The following is a 23,090-nucleotide window of genomic DNA, read 5'->3' as shown; positions in this document are numbered from 1 at the left end:
GCTATGCGCAACCGTCAACCGAAGTCGAATTTAAACTCGTTAGAAGGAGATCGTTAAAAGAGTACTGCCGATAGTTTTAAATACATTTGACTACACCAAATATTAACTTGTCTCATCACTATATACACCAACACGTTTAATCAACCTCCACATAACCGAGAAGTGATTTCAAATTTGACCCACGTTTCCATCTACTTCGCTTTCTTCTTTATTTTTGAAGAAATGCACTTTCACTATTTATCAGCTAAGCGAACTCGAAACAAATGAAAATTCCCAACCACCACGTAGATCAAAGCCTATCAGTCTTTTTCGAACCTGTAGGTTACAACGAGATTCTCATCTCGACCCGAAGCTCATAGTTAGAGTTCGAACTGGGCTATAAAGTAGCACGACCACAAGCAGCACGAACAGTCCGTAAAAATAGAGAACAGGATCAAGCGGTGCATCGGTATCGCTTATACGTACAATATTTCGTAGCACGTACGTCACGAGCGCGAGCTCGAACTCGCGGACCCGTTCGTTACGTAACAGCTGCAGTCTGATAATAAATGTAAAATACAGGCGGGCTGAGTTACGAGGCGTTGTGCAGGGCCCGCAAAACGCCAGCCGAACTTTGAGCTTGTTCAACGAAGCGCTTCACGCGAGAAACATCGAGACGACTGGAAATAACGTATAGGCGAACCACAGCATGTAACCGTAACATGATCGATATAGTATATCGATGTCGATAAGGGAAACACGGCTTAGTTACTTATTTAAACGCCAATTTCCAAGCGCGCAAAGATCACATTTCAGAATGGCAGAATTTGAAGACCACGAGAAGAACGTAATTTGATCTTCACCTAACCAAACGTACGACACGGGACATTCCAACTTACGCGTCAAGTAACGTTCAAAATGCGACAAAATGAACTTGTTATGTTCCCTTGTGATCTTCGAATTCTATTCTCCTTGAGTGGATATTAAGAAACAATCGATGCTCGAGGAACTAACGAGCCGCGTTCGTTTCGTCGAATTTATTAAATTACCAATTACGACAAGTTGAAATTATTGTTTAACGCATTTATACAACGTCAAAGATAAATTGTGCAAAATACAAAACGTGTGAGCCGAAGAGGAAACCTGGAACTGTCGGTGCAGGCGATGACCATAAAATAGGTGTCGAGACGGTGCAGAGATAATCGGCTGGAAAGCCAACCAGCTGGGACCGAGCTATATGCTGGCAGCTCCGCCTCCTCGTGGCCGCCGCTGGTAACGACGCGACGCGATGCATGCATCGTGTGGCGTCGGCTAAGCGAGCTGCCGCCCGAAAGGGTAGGTTCAACTTGTCCAATGAGCCACAAGGTGAGAGCAGGGTTTTTTCAAGTCGTGTAGCGCCCATGTATGCGCGTCGTTCTCCGGGCGGGGGGCGCTAGAGGGTAGACGAGAATGAAAACGAACACCTAGATGCGAAGCCAGTATGAATTTTTACTCGAGGTATGGCGCGGTCGATCAAAAGGTCGGGCTCTGAAACGCACACATTACTTGTAAGTCCAAGTGAGTTAATTGTGAAGAAATTTTTTGTGAAGAAATTTTTTGTGAAGAAATTGATTTAAAGAAACAAAGCATTACGATAATTGCAGTAACCCCTAATAAATAATCCCTGATTCTCTCGTTTCCGTATGAGCGAGTTAGAAAAGGCGATTTATGAGGAAAACGCTGACCATGCTTTTGTTACTCCTGCATTGTTCCTGCTGACCGTTAAGGCAGGCAGTCAGATTCGTAATAAGACTAAAACGTATCTGCGATCCTTTTAATTAACGACACCGCCTTCTTCTTCTCTCGCGCGATTCCCTTAACCTCTTAACCTATGATTTACGTTCGAGAATTTTGGGCCGAAAACGTAGACATGCTATTATATATTATATTTGGCTCGATCATCGTATTACGGGCTATGCTTGTAACATTTACGTTTGGTCCGATTATATACTACGGGCTATGCCCGCAATATTTACGTTTGTCCCGATCCCGTTGTAGGTTAAGGGATTAATTAACTCACGTGCCCACTTTTCGAGAGGCCGAGTTAATTGCACGCAATAAAACTCGAAAATATGCGAACTAGCGAATTTATTTACGTCGCGTGTCGTTGTCACGATCATCAGCCTTTTAGGAAACAAACCTCTGACAGAGTTATTACGCTGTTTCACAGCTCTTACAATATGAGAAATTAATTAATAATAATAATTAATTAATTAATTAATTAATTAATTAATTAACCTCCCTATTCTTCATTACCTTTTTCATGTTTACGTGTTTAAAATTTCTACATCATCGTAAGAAATATTTCGAATATTCGGGGCTCAAATGAAATTTCCACGGATTATCCCGCGAAGATATGTATGTCGGGTTTACATTGGAATTAGGGTTAGGGGCGTGAAACGAATCTTCGTTTGGATTACACGTGTCGTTATGCAATAGAGAAGACATCGACTAGTGCAAATACGATTATCATAGAACTGGAAAAGTCTTTTTTTTTTTTGTTATTTAAAATTTCACATTCACAATTTGTCCAGTAGGACATTTGGTAAAATATTATAGCGGCGTGCTAATATAACATGTGGGTGGCTACCCCCAGCGGGGTACCATCTTCGTGTTTGTTAAGATATATCCTTTGTGAGATCTGCTGGGTGTTTCCTTTTTAGTCTTCTTTCTATGGTTGTGTTGAACGTTTCCGCTGCCAGCCGATTCAGGTGCGTTGCTATTCTTTCTCTGTACCTTCTTGCGAATCTGCTAATTTCTTCCTTGACCGTTGGTATTCCAAGGTCTTTCCGTATGTCCTCGTTTCTAACGTACCATGGGGCGTTTACAATTGATCTAAGAATTTTAGCTTGGATTGTCTCTATTTTGCTTATATGGCTCATTGCTGCTGTTCCCCAAAGTGGTAGTCCAAATTGGTTTAATGATCGTTTTGTATATTTTTAGTTTGTTTTCTATGCTTAGTTTGGATTTTCAACTTGTTAACCAATACATTTGTCTCCTTGGTAATTGTATTTTGTCTATTATAGATTTAATATGCTGTTTCCATGTGAATCGTGTATCTAAGTGGAGTCCTAGGTATTTGACTTGCCTTGTTTGTATTATGTGCGTGCCGTTCAGTGTAATGTTTGGTGGTATCTGTTTTCGCAGTATGAATGTAATGTGGTTGCATTTATCGGGGTTTGCTTTAATTTGTTTAACTTGAAGCCACTTTTCTATGTTTGTAATATGTTCTTGTAGTAATGTGACTGCTGTTGCAGGGTTAATGTGCCTGACTAGTACAGCTGTGTCGTCCGTAAATGTCAGTATTTTGCTATTAGTAGTTGTTGGCATGTTGGCCGTGTATAGTGTGTATAGAATTGGTCCTAAGACGCTTCTTTGCGGAACCCCTGCCATGATGTCTTTAACTTCAGAGTATGTGTCTTTAATTTTAACTAGGAAGGTTCTGCTGCGTAAGTAAGATTTAATTAATGGTATATCTGCTCCGGGAATTGTTTTCTGATTGATTGAAGTAGACTTTCGTGGTTTATTTTGTCAAATGCTTTCTCGATGTCCATAAAGAAGGTTGTGCAGTATTGTTTGTTTTCTACTGCTAGAATTATTTCATTTGCAAGTCTGTGCATTTGCTCTATCGTAGAGTGTTTGTTTCTGAATCCAAATTGGTGATCTGGTATTAATAAGCGTGTCTATTATCTGGGCCTCGACAAATATTGGTGGTGGTTTTGTAGTGTTCGTTGATTTAGTTGTGTTTTTGGTTGCTGGGTCGTCGTCTATTTCTTCCGTAAGTGAACTGAAGGAGTTTCTTAGTGGTAATTCTTGCAGCCATCGCTGCTTTTCCGTATCTAGATTACCTGTTATTTTTCTTTTTTTGTTATAGCTGGCCACCTTCCATCTTTCGTCCTGTTGAGTTGTTTCTTTGTTGGTTTCCATGTCAACTTCAATTGTGGCTGAGCAGTCATGTCCTTGATTTGTTTGTTGACTTGTTTTTGATGTGTCTGTTGTTTTGTATATGTAGTACTGATTTTCTTTGTTTATAATTTTTATTGGTGTAATTTTTTTCATGGTAGGTTTGCTAGTCTTCTTAATAGAAGACACGGGTTTCCACCATTTGGCTATAGGCGTAGCCGTTCTTAACTTTCTCTTCCCCACTTGCCGCACTTTTCTGAAGCACTACTTTGCACGTCCAGTTAGCTCGGCTACTCGGGCAGTATTGTAATTACCATTAGGTGTTTAATGTTTTCCAGCCCAACTTATGATTCAAATGCAGTACAAGATATTTAACCGAAGTCGTTTGTTGGATTTTCTGATTTAACAATTTAACCTTAGAAGATTATTTCTTCTTAAAAATGAAGGCAATGTGCAAACAGTTGTTTGAGTTTAATTGGATTTTGTTATCTCTCTGTTAAGGAAATTCGAGGATTTGGGAATACAAATTATTGACTATATTTCCCATACAACAGTTATACACCTATATTCCTCTCTAAGAACGTCTTGCACGCACGCTGGTTGCCAACCGACTAGCCTGGATTCTTCTAACATCTGGCAACAGTCTTTTGTCTCCACTGAGTCCTTGACGCCCTCTAACCCTTACACACACACTCTCATGTACAGTGTAAATGTATCACTTCCCTAACACGCCTCCTTACATTTATACTGTACACTTAATTTTATTTACATACTTGTCGAATTAACAAAATATTTGACATTTATCGCTTTCTTTACATTTCTCTTATTTTACATTCATCCATGACCTAAACCTTTCAAATTTCTCTCTACACAGTGCCTTCGTAAAAATATCCGCAGTGTTTTCTTCTGTACTTACTTTTATTATGTTTATCTTATTTTCCTTTATGTACCCGTGAACGTAGTGGTAATGAACTTCGATGTGTTTAGAATTTTTTGTAAAAGTTCCGTATTTTGCTATACTCATTACTCCAGAGTTATCCTCATAGATTTTTACAGGGTTATCGTCTACATTTACATCGAAGATTTTCATTAGTTCTCTGATAGTCATTACTTCGCTCACCGCTTCCGATAGAGCTACATACTCTGCATACGTCGAGGCTTTTGTCACACACCTTTGTTTTTTAGACTTCCATCCAATTACATTTCCATACAATCTAATTACATACCCAGAAGTCGATTTCCTATCTATATGATCTCCTGCCCAATCAGCGTCCACATAACAATCTATCGTTTCGCATTTTTCATTTCTTTTATAATGTAGCCCTAAATCTCTAGTCCGGTACAAATATTTCAATATTCGCAAGGCATATTTAAAATGTGTCTCGTTACAACAATCTTGAAATCTACTCAGATAATTCACACTATAACTTATATCGGGTCTGGTATTTACACTAATATACAGCAATGCGCCAATTAAATTCTTGTATCCAATGTCCTCTCTATTTATCTCAGCTTTTTCAATTTTTAAGTTGGTCTCCATAGGTGTACAGTACAATTTGCTGTTATGTAATTTATATTTGTTTGCTAATGATTCTATGTATTTCTTTTGGCTTAATCTCATTTCATTTTTTAAATAATCATACTCTATATTTATTCCAAGATATTCTTTTACTTCACCTAAATCTTTCATTTCAAATTTATCAGTTAATAATTTTTTTTTACACTTTGTATCTTCCCTTTGTTTTTACTACAAATCAACAAATCGTCTACGTATATTAACAAATAAACAACATTTTCTCCCTCTCCATAAGTATATAGGCACAGCTCTATATTGTTCTTTTTAAAACCTAATCTCGTCACATACTTATCAAAACACTCATACCAGTCCCTCGGACTTTCCTTTAACCCATAAAGCGCTTTCGATAATTTACAAACTCTATTCGTTCCGTCCGCATATCCCTTTGGTTGATTTACATATACCTCCGAGGTTACTTCACCATTTAAAAAGGCAGTTTCTACATCCATTTGCTCAATTATTAATCCATTTTGACAACAATATGATAGCAATATCTTAAAGGTCTGATTACTCGCCACTGGAGAATATATGTCATCGGCTACGTTTCTTTGTTGAAATCCCCTTACCACTAATCTAGCCTTATACCTGTCCTCTGATTTTTTCGTGTAAACCCATTTTACATCTAATACTTCTTTGCCTTTTACCCTTTCTACCAATTTCCAAGTTTTATTCTTATAGAGACATTCTATTTCCTTATCCATAGCCTGTTTCCAAACTTCATTATTTTCGCAACAAATCGCCTCCTCAAATGTACGAGGGATATCTACTTTACAATAATTTGCATGAATCTCGCAAATATTTTCCTTTTCTGGATACCTTACTGGAGTTTTCTTAATACGTGTAGATCTCCTAGGAGTGTTTGAGCTTTCAATACTACTATTATTTTCATCTTTCCTACCTTCTAACTCTTCCTTATCCATACCAACCAATGAATAGTTATCTTCGCTATCATTTCTATCTGCCTCTGATGAATTTTCCTCAAAACCGATACATTTAGTGTCTGTCTCTATGACCTCTACATGTCTAGCTATTGTTATTTTCCCACCTAATAAGACTCTGTATCCTACTTCACTATATCCTAATAGAATTCCCATATCTGCCTTCTTGTCCCATTTGGAAACTCTTTTTCGTTCTGGCCTTCTTACAAAAACTTTACTTCCATATAGATGTAGATTTTTAACACTTGGTTTTCTTCCGAAGAATATTTCAAAAGGTGTCTTTCTTTCTATAGTATTCGCTAATATTCGATTTTTCAAGTATGCCGCTGTACAAACTATTTCCGGCCAGTACCTTTTATGTACTTTCGCTTCCGCTAACAAGCAACGCGCCATGTCCATCACTGTTCTATTATACCTTTCCGCTGTCCCGTTTAATTCATGTACGTATGTTGGGCAATTATTTATTCTTATACCTTTATCCCTAGCAAATTTATAAATTCGATTATTTAAATATTCTTTACCATTATCGCATCTTAATATTTTTAACCTCTTGCCCGTTAAATTTTCGGCTTCATTTACGAACTGTACGAAAGAATCAAAGACCTCATCTTTTGATTTTATACAATAGATCCTAGCTATTTTACTATAATCATCGATAAATGAAATGAAATATTTTTCTCCATTGAATCCGGTGGTCTTAAAGGGACCACATACGTCCGTATGAATAATTTCCATTATTTCCCTAGCCTTAGTTCGATTATTTTTGAAAGGTAAGTTATGCATTTTGCTTTCTATACACACCCTACATTTCAAAAATTCCTTTTCAAATTCATTCGGTATGCCAGTCACTAGCTGCTCTTTACCCAAAATCTCTAAATATTTAAAATTTACGTGTCCTAGCATCCTATGCCATCTTTCCTTTTTACTCATACCACTACGTTCGGCGCTGTTTACTAAGTGCTTCTTCCCTTTCAATATACTTTTTATTCTATATGTCCCATTTTCTTTGAACGCTACAGCTGTAAGTTTATTATCCTCATCTATTATTTTCGCAATATTTCCTTTGGAAATAACCGTATTCTTATTGTCTGTTAGTTTACCTAAACTAATCAAATTTGCGGACATTTCTTTCGCGTAAAATACTTTCCTCATATTTATTTCATTTTGTTTTCCGAATGCTTCAAAATAACTTATAACATTCCCAACTTTTGTCGCTTTTATCGGTCTATTATCGCCTAAATATATATTTACCGGTTCTTTTAGGTCGATAGATTTATCGAAATAATTTATATTATTAATTATGTGATCGGTACAACCGCTATCTAATAGCCACAATATTTCGTTCTTCCTTATTTCATTCGTCTCACTGCTGTTTGCTGCGTGCGCCGTTGCTATCCATATGCCTGCTCTTGAGTTTCCATGCTCGCCCGTGCCGGTTGTTGATTGACGATGAAAGTTTCCACGTCCTCTGCTCGTATTGCCTTTGTTCCCTCTTCCTCTGTTTCGACCACGTGTTGGCCCATGCCAATAGCCGTTACTGCTTCCCGCTTGGACGCCATTTTGACACTCTCTCGCAAAGTGTCCTAATCTACCACATCTGAAGCATCCTTCCTTTTTTGCAGAAAAGGCGTTGGTTTGCCTTTCTCCTCGATTGGATTTATTTTTCTTCTCTGCTATCTCTATTTTATTTTTCACATACGCTACCGTTTGATTCTCTTCTTTCAATGCGTCTATTATGTCCGCTATGTAGCTGTATTCTTCGGGTAACGTATTCAGCATGTAATTCAGCATTTCCCTCTCACTTACTTGTGCGCCCGCACTTTTTAATTCATTGATTAATTTTTCGAAATCGTTAAAGAATGATGCTGAATCACTGTAGTTCTCCAGTCTTATGTTTTCCAATCTCCTTCTGCATACGATCTGCAGTGCCGTCGACTCTTTCAAGTACATTTCATCGAACCTTTTTATTATATCATACGCCGTTTTTCCTTCCCTAACATACTCCAATTGTCTGTTCGATATTGCACTATAAATTATATTAATCGCCTTCAAATCCTTTTTGTCCCAGTCTTCATCGTCTCTTTCGTTCTTCATTCTAGTTGTAACAACCTCGCATTCCTTATATTTGAGAAACATCGTGATTCTTTGCTTCCACATTCCATAATCCTCACCATCGAATATAGGTATCATGATTTCCGATCTCTCCATTTTAATTGATTCTTCTTTTTTTTCTTTTCTTACTCAAGCGTTCCTACGTGCTCGAAATATTTTTTTTTTTTTCTGAAAGCTTTTTTTTCTTTACTGAAAACTCACTCGCAAGATCGTAACCACGCACTAAATATCTTGCAAAACTAGTAACCACGCTCTGCTACCATGTTAAGGAAATTCGAGGATTTGGGAATACAAATTATTGGCTATATTTCCATACAACAGTTATACATCTATATTCCTCTCTAAGAACGTCTTGCACGCACGCTGGTTGCCAACCGACTCTACACTTCGGTGTCTCGATTAACTCTGACTCTCGCAACACACACACTTTTCGACTCGCACACTCTGACCTTTCGGTCGTCCCACCTTGAAACCGTCCTTCTGATCTAACGTTGTCTATTGTTTTTCTTCTAACATCTGACAACAGTCTTTTGTCTCCACTGAGTCCTTGACGCCCTCTAACCCTTACACACACACTCTCATGTACAGTGTAAATGTATCACTTCCCTAACAAAAATGAAATGTAACAATGTATTAAATCTAGTCGGAAAATAAATGGCAGAGTCAGAAATATCGGCAAGTCGAATGACGAATTACTTCGTTTGCTGTTATGAGTGGATAGGAGGCTACTTAGGGCGAATACTGGCATTGTCGTGTTGTCGTCCCTTGATACGGCCATCATGCTTTCCTCGGAATTTGTTGCGCCATGCTGATCCCATTTTTTCCTAATCATTAGTCGGTTGAAAGAATATTCTTTATCCCATCTACTCCACCAATACTTTTTATACGGACAAAACTCGCCTCAATTGCTATCAGTTTAGTGGATAATTCTTCGTATGCGAGTGACGTGTTCCCTACCATCAAAATCCCGAACAACGCTTATTTAAGTACTTACGAGATAAGTTAGTGGGAAAGTTATTTGGAAGGATATTTCACAGGATATAATTTTTGAGATATGTGTAATTTTGTGTGTTACACACAAATTAGCCGCGTAATAGTGACACATATATGTGAGTATGAGTGTGTGTGGGAGAATGTGCGTGCGCAGCGTCTCGTAGAACAAAAGAACGGAGAAAATGATGGTGAGACAAAAAGAGTACTGAGACACGTTCAGTGTGTATCTACGAATATCTTGTAAATCACATATTAAATAAATATGAAACTATTTTAATATCATTTCTACGTGTAATGCGAGTGTTGCTATACGTTTATTTCGGCGACTAAGATCCACAATTCTCAACAATAATAAGACTATTAAACTGTTATAAAAGTAATATAGAAACATGGTTTATTTAAAAATTATTTTCAATGTAATGTTTTGTCCATGATGAAGTATTTACTTCTAGAAAAAATCTATATCTTTTTCTTTTGTATACTCGTGACCTGGACACCGCTGTTACGGTGAAAATAGAACTTAGTGAAGCAAAAAAGTTAACGAAAAGGAGAGGTCCATATTATTGTGTCCTTGAATATAAATGTTGTTTTTGGGTCACAAGGTCTAGAAACAAAAGAGCTATAAGTAGACCTTTATTGCTGTTTCTTGTAACTTTCAGCTAGAGTTACACACCAAGGTTAATTTTTTGGTAATGTCCTTTGCTGTCAATGTATCAACCTGCTCCCTATTATATTTTATTATACTGTATCACTGCTAGAGTGAGGATCTGGATCAGCATATACTATACCTCTACTTCAGCTTACTTCAATATATATTTCTATTATAAATTTATCCATGCGTTCCTCTATCAGATAACTTCAACAGTCCAGAAGCACTTTTTCGGATGACAATATTATGATATCTACGTTAAATAGAAGATTTCATTACATAAGCAGTCAGCCTTAATAATTTCATAACTAATAATTCTCTAAATTTTTTGATGTTTGTATTCTTCTTTGTCGTAGTCTTATAAACTGTTAAAGCGTTTTTCTGTAATTCCCAAAAGAAGCTGAATGCCAAGTTTCCGTTTGAGTGCTTTTCTGATTGTAGTGGCATAAGAAACCACTTAATTCGAATAATCTATACTACACTTTATTGTATGCAAGAACAGCTAGTGGTTTCAATTTTCCAGATGATTATTGGCTCGTAAAAGCAGCACGAATGTTACAAAAGCAGCATAATGTAAATTAATATATACATTAAATTCTAAAAAAAAGCAATAATTTGTTTGGATAATACCTCTCCTGTTTTTTAAATAAATAAGTGCATAGTGTACCTCACAGATTCATAGAAGAAATAAAAAATAAGGGAACATCCACTAAATATTAAATAAAAGGATAACAAAATTAACATTGAATGTTTATATTGTTTCACAGCCAAAAACACAATTTTAAGAGAAAATTTAATTTTTTCCAGAAAGAAGACAATTTTTGTTTGTTCTATCTTCAGATTTGTTTTATATTATAATATAAAATTATACAAACGATCCTTTCAACTTTTGTTTTAGTATCATAAAAAATTTGAATATAGGGTTGAGTTTATAATTATTCGCAGCAGTATATATGGTAACTAATAGAAGTGTAAAAAGGTATATAAAAGTGAGAAAAATATAACTAGCAGAAGAGTTTGAAAACGTGTCAACAAGTATCTATGTATCAGAGTTATTTTGTTATGAAAGATATGGGCACACGATAACTCACTTATTATTAGCTTTACTTATGTTTTGAAATATTAATTTATACTTAAATAAAAAAAATATGCAAAAATATGCAGAAATATGCAGAAATATGCGAAACTTGATCTACATTATGTACGCTTTGAATATATTTTATATATGTTTTATATCCTTAAATACATAAAAAATTTACCAAATTAATTTTTATGTACATTTTGTGATAGACAAAAATTATACTATCACTACTGCACTAAAATAATATGTCGGAGGTGAAAGGAAAACTGGAGCCTTCCTTTTGCAATTTTGAGGAAGCCTTCTAATGCTTTAGCCTAGATTTTATCATAACTGTAATTAAGCAATTGTCATTTGTAATTGTTTGATATTTGTGAAAGCGAAAGTGGGTTCGAGGTGACAACTGGTCGCCGAACGTAGCCACGGTCACGGGATAAACGTTTTACCTGACGAAGGTGTGGATCGGTTGTATTGTTCTCCCTAGAAATCACATAGAATTGTACCTTAGAGATGTCGATATAATGGGACACACGTTGTATTAGGAATCAATCTCCAGACAAAAACTGCCTAGTAACGGCGTTTGGATCTTTCTCGATGTTTCCAAAGAGTATACAACAAACTTTTGACAGAAACTGCCTAGCAACGACGATTGGAACCTTCTCGATGCCTCCAGCGAGCATATAACAAACAAATGCAGTCGTATAGCGAAAAAGATTTTCATCAGATATTCATTCGTGTGATCGCCTTGGAAAGTGATACATCGAGCAATTTACCGAGTGTCTCAGCAATCGTATTTTTGTGTTTAAAATTATTCTACGCATAGTAAAGAGTTATCCCATTGACCGTGGATTCGTTTGAACCCCGGAACATTGTTAATAGCGTTAATTAAATTCATTATTCGTAAAACCTATCAATCGTTAATCTCATTATTCGTTAAATTTATTATTCGTAAGACATATTATTCGTTCCTCTTATTGTTCGTTAAACTTATTATTCTTTAATCTAATTATTAGTTAAACTTATCGTTTGTTAATCTTATCATTTATTAAACTCATTATTCATAATATTTTGTAAAATCTTGTTTATTCGCGTAAATATATTCTCTGTTTCGTAAAACAATGGCTAATTCAAACGAAGAATCGTTACGCGCCTTAAATCCTAATGATAACCCGATATCAGAAGTGGGATCAAGCCCATGTGTCACCTTGGAACAACTCATGAAAATCATGGACCGGATAACTCAGCCGAGGGAGCAAAGACCGAGTACGGAACCTAAGGATGTAACGTTACCACGTTTTGACCCTGAAGGCACGGGCGCTGATCCATCCGCGTGGTGCTCATATACAGATGTGATTTTGAAAGACTACCCGATACAAGATAGTGCGTTACTTTCCGCTCTAAATCGCGCCCTAAAGGGGTCTGCTGCGCATTGGCTTTCACAAATAGTGCGCGGTGGAAAGCTTTCCTGGCCAACGTTTAAGGAACAATTCCTTTCGCGTTTTGGTGGCAGAGAGACAGCCGCCTCGGCGTTAATAAGGATATCCAGAGAACGACCGTCGGAGACCGAAACCCCAGGAGCGTATGGTAGTCGCCTCCGTTACATATTGCAGATGAAGTTGCAAGATCTAACGATGCCCGAAGTAATCAATGCCTTTGCCCTTTATATGCTAAGCTCACAAGATCAACGCTTTCGACGACTAACGCTCGCAAATAATATCAAGACGGAGGACCAATTTTATGATGAAATGAGAGTTCTTCCTTACAACGATCAGCCGACATCTTCGTTAGGAAATTCATCGGGGGAACCTGAAGCCAAATTACGCGCCTTAAATCCTAATGATAACCCGACAAATATATAAATATTCAATTTTACTCATTTTACTGTACATAAAAAATTGTAAGCTGTAAAAGTCGTTTCATTTACGTTTCGTCCAAAAGAATAAATACGCGAGGATTTTCATAGGCAATTTTATGACATATACTTCCGAACATAAGAGACTGTTTTAGAATCAGGACATTAGTATTTCTGACGGCATCTTTCCAATAATTGTAATAATGCATTTCATTTTCTATGTCCATCGTGTGCTCAATAGTCGAGCGTGTTATAAACGCGAGCATTTCCGGAAGATCATTTGGACGGCCTCTTCGGCGCGGCAATCCCACTGAACGTGCCGCCGTGCCAAAATAGTGCACGGTGTCCGAGAAAGGTCGTCAGTGTCACGGTGACCGTGGGAATGCAGCGAAAGGATAATTATATCTCATATACCTTAGACATCAAAACAGGAAAACCATTATATTATTATTCCTGCGAAAAATGTACAAATCGACGTGTTATGTAAGACACATAAAATCCTAGAAATTGGACAACCAAGCTTAATTAGCAGTAAAACCGGGTGCATAATCACATACGATCATAATATCATGAAAATAGGAGGATCGCGTAAAAATATCTCTTACGAAACCAAATTTAAGAATAGTATATACAGCTTCGAAGAAACAGATGTTCCAATATTAGAGAAAATATTAGAAACAGCTCCAAAGGTAACTCACGATTTTAATCGATATAAAGCCAACCTCGATGCATTACAAACACAAATCAGTACCCTTCAATTTGAGCGACGCATAAATTCACTGAAGGAATATGGCATATCCACACTACAAATATTAGGAATCGTAGTCCTAGGATTAGGAACAATATATGTGTCGGAGATGAAAGAACACCGGAGCCTTTGAAATTTTTGATATTCCCGCAATATTGTAACCTAGAGTCTACTATAGCTGTAATTGAACAATTGTAGTTATTCAATCCGATTGTAATTGTTCGAGGGTTGTGATAATGAGCTTGGGCTCGAGGCGACAGTCAGTCGCCGAACGTAGCCGCGATCACGGGATAAACGCTTTGTCTAACAAAGGCATGGAATAATTCTATAGCTCTCCTTAAAAAGGAAATAGTTGTAACACTCGACAGTAAGCATTCCAACGGTCTCTGTCCCGTAGCTCGCCACACGCAGACCCTATTCTTCGAGTAAGATGATTGCCAGATGTCGATGCGTCTCCGCAGTAATGTTCAGCTAGCTCGAGGGCCCGTTATAAATCTTAAGATTTAGCTAACTAAAGTCCTTCAAACAGACAAACAGTCTTTGTCCCAACTACGGGAAAATAGGGGAGACCTATTTTTCAACGAGCGGCGTCTCCCACTAGCAACTTTCCCTCAAGGGCGGCTAGCATCTTTTTCTAACCACCGATATGGAGATTGACCAATTAGCAACAACGCCAATTTCCCTTACTTTCTGAACGAAGGCTTTTCTCGACGAATCCGATGATCTCGTGTCCTTAGACACACCCCATTATAGTTTTCCTCTGTGGCATCATCGGGACGGGAAAGGCATTCTCGCTCGCGATCTCATTGATGAAAGGAGTAACCCTTTACGACCAGTGAATATTACGCGTCCGACTTAGATTTTGTGAGTACGTTCATCTATCATCCCGTCGACCGCGGATTCGTTATTGAACCTAGAATCATTGTCATTAGTTTCTCGATTACCTACTCTACCACGGTTACTTGTCCGGTTCTATAATAATCGTATTTGCACTAGTCAATGTCTTCTCTATTGCATAACGACAACGTGTAACCCAAACGAAGATTCGTTTCACGCCCCTAACCCTAATTCTAATGTAAACCCGACATATGTAATGTACAAATGTAATATTCGAATATCTACGCCGATCACTTCCTAAAAATGTACGTATCAAAATACTCTGCCCTACCGCTCGTGTAAACGGGATCGATCAAACATCAACAGTACCAAGGACGGTCACCTTCCGAAATATCACCGAAGACGAAGATGAGGGTATCATTCAACTTAGAAGCCCCATCAGAGCCTTACGCTTTAGCGGAGCAAAGCGAAGCTAAGGAGGGGGGAATGTCACGGTGACCGTGGGAATGCAGCGAAAGGATAATTATATCTCACATACCTTAGCCATCAAAGCAGTAACTAAGCAGTAACGGAATCTCTATGTGTCCGGCATCCAGCGATAACCCCTCCACAGGAACCAAACCCTTGATATAAAAATACCTCCCAAGTCAGTACTCGACATTCTATTCTGTTCTGTTAAAACATTCTGTATCGTTACTCTGTCAGTTTCTAATAAAATTTGTAATAACGATCATAATTGAAGTGCGAATCTCTCACCTTACGTGCGGAACGTGAAATTACCCCGAATCGACGTGACATCAGCAACCGCGTTTACGCCTCACTGCAAACCAAGCTGCTCTGACGGTGTTTTTCGAAGAAAAAAGCTTTCATCAAAACAGGGTATTTATAACTTCTTAACATACTCACTTTTAATTACAATTTGAGAACAAATAACATTATAGAATATAATAATATAATATAATATAATATAATTGTATGGATACGAATAGCTTTTAATAATGGAATTGCGTGTGGTATTTTTCGAAACATGGTGTTACACACAGGACAACATCACAAATCTGGCACTGGTATCGCGATTCGCTCCACATCAATCGATTATAATTGATAACACACTTCAGTTTTTTAATCATTTTTTGCGTGCGATAAAGACGTTTCGTATCAACAAATTTTTCATTGCGGAAAGAGGACAACATATACAATGCCCTCTTGTCTCACCATTTTATTGCTAATGAAGGCTTGTACAATACTCGTTGTATGTAAAATACGAGATGTCTTACGCAGGGCGACTATAGTCGCCCGTAATAGCGAAAGAGCTAGTCCGATCGGTCGAGAACCATCCGTGAGAACTACTGCGATCCATAATCCGAATATACTCCTTTTCATTTTGAGATATTCATCGAAATTTTCATCCGCGTTTCATCGAAAGTGATCATCCAAACAGAAGAGTGCACAAAGTAGAAACAAATTCTATTTTTGGTGAGTTGACTGGTAATGAAACGATACTGACTGATATAAACATTATATTTTATAACGTGTGTGTATGTTATATGCGTATTCAGACGAACAGTTTACATTTCTGTGTCACATGCCACGCAAGATGAATATCGATCAATCACAGTTCTGAATTTTTGCAAATTAGTGGATATAAGTGTTATTAATATTTGTTTATACAAAGCACTTTCTACGAATAAAGGAAATAAGCGAAATAAATCAAATTTGAGATGTTATCCTGAATAAGAAACATGTAACAAGCATATATATTACTTTATCATGCTAAAAATTACTTCTAGTGTAATAATAATTGTCAGACCGTTTTGGAGACCAGTGGTTCATTCGGTGCAATCATCCAGTAAACTGGTCCTGAGTGATATTTGCCATGGCCGAACTTCAGGAACAAACTTGCAAAGTTTGTGCAATATGTAAGTTGTATACAAATTCAAAATTTCAGTGGCAAAATGCCAGCTTTTTAGAGATTAATGAAGGTGCACTAGAAAAATTAAGTGAAGGAGCAGAAGATTCTCAAATCAACAGTGAATCGCGTGCTTTGCTTGTGTATGAAATTAATTTTGAATTTATTTCGTCCACAATTATTTGGCATGAATTGTTGTTTGCTATCTTTAGTGCTAGCAAAAGTTTACAGAACATCGAAAATTTAATTTCACCTGCGATCTCAGTTTAGCCATACATCTCCTAAAAGGATTAAAAGATTTTTTTACAAATTTTCAAAATAATAGCTATTTTAGAACAAGGGTAGTGGAAATACATAAACATTTTGTTAATAGCGACGTGTATGTACTGATAGGAACTAATATCTGAAGAATATCTGAATGTCTTGAAAAGCTTTTTAGAGTAGAAAATAAAGTACACTTTAGAAGTTTTGAATTGTGGAGTGAAATAGGTTTATATTTTTATTTATTCGGAAGTTTGTTTGTATTATTTATTGTATTCATTTTAATATATAAAACAAAATAACGAATGAAAAATGATAGAAAATAATGAAAAGAAATATTCAGAAAAATGTAATACTTTTCTGATCTTACAAACACAAACTTTAATATTCTACTTTTAGTTTCTAATCTAAAAAATTCTCTGCCGTAATTAATTTTTAAGGCGCTGAATACTCATATCGCTATCGTTTGTCATCGAAACATCTATGTATTTTTGTTTAGTCTTATTCTAAAGTAGCCGTTATCTCAAAAGGAGGGCAAAACTGTAAATCATAAAGTCATATCGTCACATCTTAATTAAAAATAAAGCGACATATGCGTCAGTTGCTACCGGATCGATGCCCTAACGTGAACCTAACTCTTATATTTTATTCATAATATATGTAGGTGTGATAGAGCGAATGGGTATTACGGGAGATTGAAATATTATTTAACTGCTAGGTAAAAAGAGACGTTCGCTTAAACTCGCTGACTAAGCTCCCTTGTCTTCTATTGAAAACTATTGACATCGCCGATAGCTCTGTGCCCTTAACCTTTGAGCTCGAGAGGAGACTCTCAGTTGTTACGGCGTTCCATGCTACAACTCCAGTGGAGAGTGAGAGGCGACTATCTCTGTTTATCCTACTTTATCTGTTACGACCGTTCGCGGAGAGACGCGGCCGCTAGGAGAACGCGTCAGCGAGAGGCGTAAATTCTTGCTACGATGATGTTAATCGACGCCGCGAAATAGTCGTTCCCCTATTTCGTTTAGGATAACAGAGGTGGTTTAATGAATGTAACACTGTATTAACAGGTTAACATAGAACAATATATTTTACAATAATATGATGAAGATGTTACAGAAATTTGACTCGACTTTGCGATATCTCTAGATAAATTCGTTTGCTCGTCAGATTTGTCGAAGTGTCACGTTTGACTCGTCAGAAGGAACTGAACTCCCTTCGATTATTTTCGTTTTTTCTGGAAGGCGACCCCCACTACGTTCGGATCACGCCACATTCTTTTACGCGAGGTAAAATAACGGCCACGAGTCGATGTTTCTGGAGGTCGCCCTGCTTAATGAACCATGCGCTTGCCACTACAATGTTTGTTTGCCGGGCAGCCGCGACGATCCGTCTGCGACGTTGTAGGACCGCGAGCGACGGTTAGAAAATACAGCCTGTGGTAAGCCTCGTGGCGTAACATTATCCGTATTTTATCTCTACACCCAATTGTATGTAATTGTACGCAAATATAAGAGCACAAAGCCTTTCGTTCAGTCGTTATCTCACCTCACTTGTATTTCGAAACAAACTGTAGAACAGACGGACAAACGAACGAGCGAATCTCAAATAGACGATTCTGAGAGTGTTGTGTGATAACAAGCTTTCAAGCTGCACTCAAATTTTTTTTTTTTTTTTTAATATTCAATTTGTACTTTAGAATTTGTTCAGCTGGACATTTGGTAAATTTTTCTAACTTAAACTCTCAAATGGATGCACAATTTCAGTGTACTTTCGAGAGCAAATGTCACAAGAAATTCTCAAACTGGCTTAACGATGCTCTAGAAAGAACCAGCCACGGAGCAGAGAAGACGATGAACCTTCTGGTAGAAGGATTATGATCCTCGGTACTTATCTCACAACTATCAGAAAACTACGACTGTCGTGACAAGTTATTATTTACAAGTATATGATTCACAAATTATTATTTGTGAAATGTCAAAGCGTCGGAGAGATTCGAATGCAGAGCTCGAGAAAGGGAATTTTTAAATGAATGAGAAAGAAGAGTTTGAAAATAAACTTCCAAAATTGACGGAATATTTTTCAGTAAATATTTTTCAATCGATGAAGCAGAAACATATATCGCAATTCGCAAAAAGGTAAATTTTAGAGAAGAGGCTTTTTAAAATTTTCGAAGAGAATTTCAACGAGTCATTTCAATAACATTATCAGACTGACTAAACACAAGATATACCATTATTCGCGAAAGCAGTATGACCTTCCACTTATAGTGTCGCAAACAACTGAAGATATGAAATTATTATCGTAAAACTAAGGTCAGGGTGATACCTAATAATTTTGTCCTGTAGCGCAAAACTGACGGAATTTTAAATTTACCGTTTTATATGATAGAAAGAAAAGCATAATGTAGATTTGCTATTCAATAAAAGCAAATTCGAAATTCTTTTTAGTTGTGCCACCATCAATACCAAGTAGCGATATAAGAAATCTAAAAATCTTGATAATGTTAATATTTTCGATGAAAGTAGAGCTATGTGCGTTTAGCGGTTCCGTTCTACCGAATGGCGAACAAGCCATCGTGAGTTGTGCTTTTATATCGCAAATGAAATACGGTAGATGATGCTTGCCTTAGCAGAAGTGTTTGTTGTATCGCGTATTGTAGTTACATTTTCTCCTAGACCTTTAGTTTTTTGAATAAACTGAGAAATGTAAGAACAAATGTTGCGTCTGAGATGCTTTTTCGCTCTAATAATTATTTAAACATGTTTAAATGTTCATAGTGCAATAACAATACATATCATTTTATTCGGGAGAGTCCACAGAATTTTTTTGTCTCAGCCGTAACTCAATAGCTGCTACTATAAGGAGATAAAATATTTCCAAAGTTGAAAATTTCCGATTTTCTTCAAAATTGACTTTTTCAAAAATTGTGAGTTATAGGAAAAAACGGTTTGCAAATTCGAGTGTAGCTCGCAAAAGTCTACAAGAATCGCCTATTGAAGGTTGCAAAATTAAATATGTGTCGAACAGTGTTATCAACCGAGCACGAAGAAATTCGATTTTCTTGAAAATGAAGCTTCATACGGAAAGATTTTATTCCACATTTTTCTCTTATTTTTGCAGGTAGAATAACTTCCGTCTACTTAGTCGGAGACTAACCAAATTTACATGTTTCAAACAGATTTCCAAGATCAATTTTCTCGAAAACAAAGTGTATTATTCTTTATGTCCTTCTTGTTTTTCTTCGTACAAAACTGTTTTTCGTTTGTTGATGTTATTTGGCCGGACCTTATATTTCACATATTCTAACATACTGTATTCATATAAAAATTCGCAGTATAATAATCGTTATTTTCGGTGTTAAAATCATTAATAAATATTCGTTTAATTAATCTTAAAATTGTGATACAATTACGAAAAACTAACAAAAGAATCATGTCTAGATTTTACAAGGATGTCACGAATTATATATGTCGGAGATGAAAGAACACCGGAGCCTTTGGAATTTTTGATAATCCCGCAATATTGTAACCTAGAGTCTACTATAGCTGTAATTAAACAATTGTAGTTATTCAATCCGATTGTAATTGTTCGAGAGTTGTGATAATGAACTTGGGCTCGAGGCGACAGCCAGTCGCCGAACGTAGCCGCGGTCACGGGATGAACGCTTTGTCTAACAAAGGTATGGAGTAATTCTATAGCTCTCCTTAAAAGAAATATTCCTGGCGACACGCGACAGTAAACATTCCAACGGTCTCTGTCCCGTAGCTCGCCACACGCAGACCCTATTCTTCGAGTAAGATGATTGCCAGATGTCGATGCGTCTCCGCAGTACATGTTCGGCTAGCTCGAGGGCCCGTTATAAATCTTAAGGTTTAGTTAACTAAAGTCCTTCAAACAGACAAACAGTCTTTGTCCCAACTACGGGAAGATAGGGGAGACATATTTTTCAACGAGCGGCGTCTCCCACTAGCAACTTTCCCTCGAGGGCGGCTAGCATCTTTTTCTAACCACCGATATGGAGATTGATCAATTAGCAGCAACGCCAATTTCCCTTACTTTCTGAACGAAGGCTTTTCTCGACGATTCCGATGATCTCGTGTCCTTAGACACACCCCATTATAGTTTTCCTCTGTGGCATGATCGGGACGGGAAAGACATTCTTTCTCGCGATCTCATTGATGAAAGGAGTAACTCTTTACGACCAGTGAATATTACGCGTCCGACTTAGATTTTGTGAGTACGTTCATCTATCATCCCGTCGACCGCGGATTCGTTATTGAACCTAGGATCATTGTCATTAGTTTCTCGAGCACCTAATTACCGCGGTTACTTGTCCGGTTCTATAATAATCGTATTTGCACTAGTCAATGTCTTCTCCATTGCATAACGACAACGTGTAACCCAAACGAAGATTCGTTTCACGCCCCTAACCCTAATTCTAATGTAAACCCGACATATATTTTGTATGGCGCGTGCTATCATTTTGTTATCTCAAATTTATCTTCTATTTATATTTCTTTACATAATTTTCACAATATATTTATGAATTAGATGTATTTTCATAACCTACTACTAGCGTTCTACTAGCGAGTTTTCACATGCTCAATGAGATATGTAGTATAGGAAGTGTATAAATATATATTTTTTATGTATCTTCAAACACGAGCTAGAATATCGAGCATGTTATCATTTTCCTGTGGATTGTAAAATGATCAACCGTGGTTGATAAATTAACAAATTGTAAAAATTTGTCGATCTGTACTACGAGTGCGGAGTGCGAGTAGTAACGATAGTGAACACACAATTGAATACCCAAACGACAAAACTCCTGAGCTTTATACTTATTTTTACGTGGGTCCAAACTTTATCGATACGATATAGGCTCCGACCGCTCTGGGTTATTTAAAATATATGTCGGGTTAAAATCGGAATTTTGGGCGCGTGACAACTCTTCGCGTGGACTAGCCATCGTTTCACAAAGCCGAGATTATATGTACGCGTATATACAAGACTATCACAAAGCTTAACAAATAATTAAGTCTAATGAATAATAAATTTGATGAACAATGAAGTTAATAAATAATAAATTATACGAATAATTAAGTTTAACAGATAATAAGTCTAATGAATAATAAGCTTAACGAATAGTAAGATTAATGAATAATATGATTTACGAATAATGAATTTAATGTACACTATTAACAATGTGTTTGTTGGGTTCAAACGAATCCACAGCCAACGAGATAACTCTTTACTAAGCGTAAAAATAATCTTAGGCGCAAAATACGATTGACGAAAATGCTCGAGGTGTCACTCTCCAAGGCAATCGCACGAATGCCGGCCTCGTCTGAAATTTGATACGCACTCGTTAGAAGCATCGAGAAAGTTCCGAACGCCGTTGCTAGGCAGTTTCTGCTTGGAGTTTGGTTATTGATACAATGTATGTCCCATTGTATCGGCACCTCCGAGGTAACCTCACACGTGGCTAGGCCCGCTCTCGAGGCCGCATGCCGCCACATTCACACTTCTCGGAAAACCCATACAACCACTCGTCAGACCTCCGTTAGGCAAAACGTTTATCTCGTGACCGTGGCTACGTTCGGCGACCAATTGTCACCTCGAAGCCAATCTCGCTTATTACAAATCTTAAGCAATTACAACTATAATAAAATCTAGGCTAAGGTACTAGAGGATGTTCCCAAAATTTCCAAGGATCCTTTCCCCAAGGACCCAAAATTTCCTTTTGATCGGTACCCTCTCGACGGGGGGAGTATGTTACGTCGCGTAACACTCTACCTTTTTTTTTTTTTTTTTTTTTTTTTTTTCGTGGAGGAAACCTTCATAGGCACCCGCGCCCCTCCGGGGAGAGGGCGCTGGGTAGTGCCGGATTCTTACCGGCTAAAACCTCCACGGTGGCCTGTCCTGACGCCTGAGTCGAGATGCACCCGGGATCTCTCCCGAATTACTCCGGTTGCCCCCGGGCGTCTATCTCTCCTTCTTTGTCGAAGGGAGGCGTCCTGCTCTTCTTGGACCGCTGGGGGGGAACCACGCCCCCCAGCGCCTCGCTCCTGCTGCGTCATCCTGGGACCCCGTCCCCTGACGCCTCTTCCTGGTTCGACGTGGTCCTGGCAGGCGTGGGGCCCACTAACTTCTCCGAAAATTCTCCGCACCGGATCGGCGCACTGGCAGGTGCCGCGGACACCGCCAGCTGCC

This window comes from Bombus vancouverensis, unplaced genomic scaffold, assembly GCF_051014615.1.
Source record: "Bombus vancouverensis nearcticus unplaced genomic scaffold, iyBomVanc1_principal scaffold0036, whole genome shotgun sequence".
NCBI lineage: Eukaryota > Metazoa > Arthropoda > Insecta > Hymenoptera > Apidae > Bombus > Bombus vancouverensis.
This window is presented reverse-complemented; position numbering follows the sequence as displayed.